Here is a 771-nt window from a genome sequence, read left to right as displayed (position 1 = left end):
GTGCTTATGCCTATGAAGACATTTATCATGTAGTTAAAGTATAACTTGCATTGATCAAAGTAAATACATCGTATGAACAATCAGACCTGTGGACTGGGGTGGCAGGAGGATAAAGTCAAGTTAGAGGATCTCCTGTTCATACAGAGTCTCTTTTTCAGAATGAGAGAGACAAGATACATCTTCCATCCTATAGTTTACTCCCCAAAAAACCACAATGTCCAGGGCCAGCCAAGCTGAAACCAGGAGCCTGGAACTCCATTTGAGTTTACTGTGTGAGTGTCACAGCACCCAATTACTTGGGCCATCCTTCCTGGCTTCCCAGGTGCATTAGCAGGGAGCTGGACTAGAAATGAGGTAGCTGGGACTCGAACTGGTGCTCTGATCTGGAATGCCAATGTTGCAGGCAACAGTTTAATTTGCTGTGTCCCAGTATTGGCTCACAGAGTCTCTTTTATGATTAAGTACTTTCACCTGGATCACAGTCAAAGAAATGTATGTGTAAGGCAGCTATATAATGTAAGAGATTTGAGAATAGGGCCCATAGCAGTGGCAAGTGAGAGGTGACTTGCATCTATAGTCTCTGTGAGACAGAACCAAAGATAAAGTTATTAAACAGCTGATGCACATTTCTTAGCATGATTCAAGGTATTTCTGGGTAGAAATTTTGGTAATTTACATATACCCATATCACCAATGCAGTAGGTATAATTCAATATCTTTTTCTTATTTTTATTTATTTAAAAGGCACAGTCACACGGAGAGAGGGAGAGA

This window comes from Lepus europaeus, chromosome 8 (genome assembly GCF_033115175.1).
Source record: "Lepus europaeus isolate LE1 chromosome 8, mLepTim1.pri, whole genome shotgun sequence".
In the NCBI taxonomy this organism is placed as follows: Eukaryota; Metazoa; Chordata; class Mammalia; order Lagomorpha; family Leporidae; genus Lepus; species Lepus europaeus.
This window is presented reverse-complemented; position numbering follows the sequence as displayed.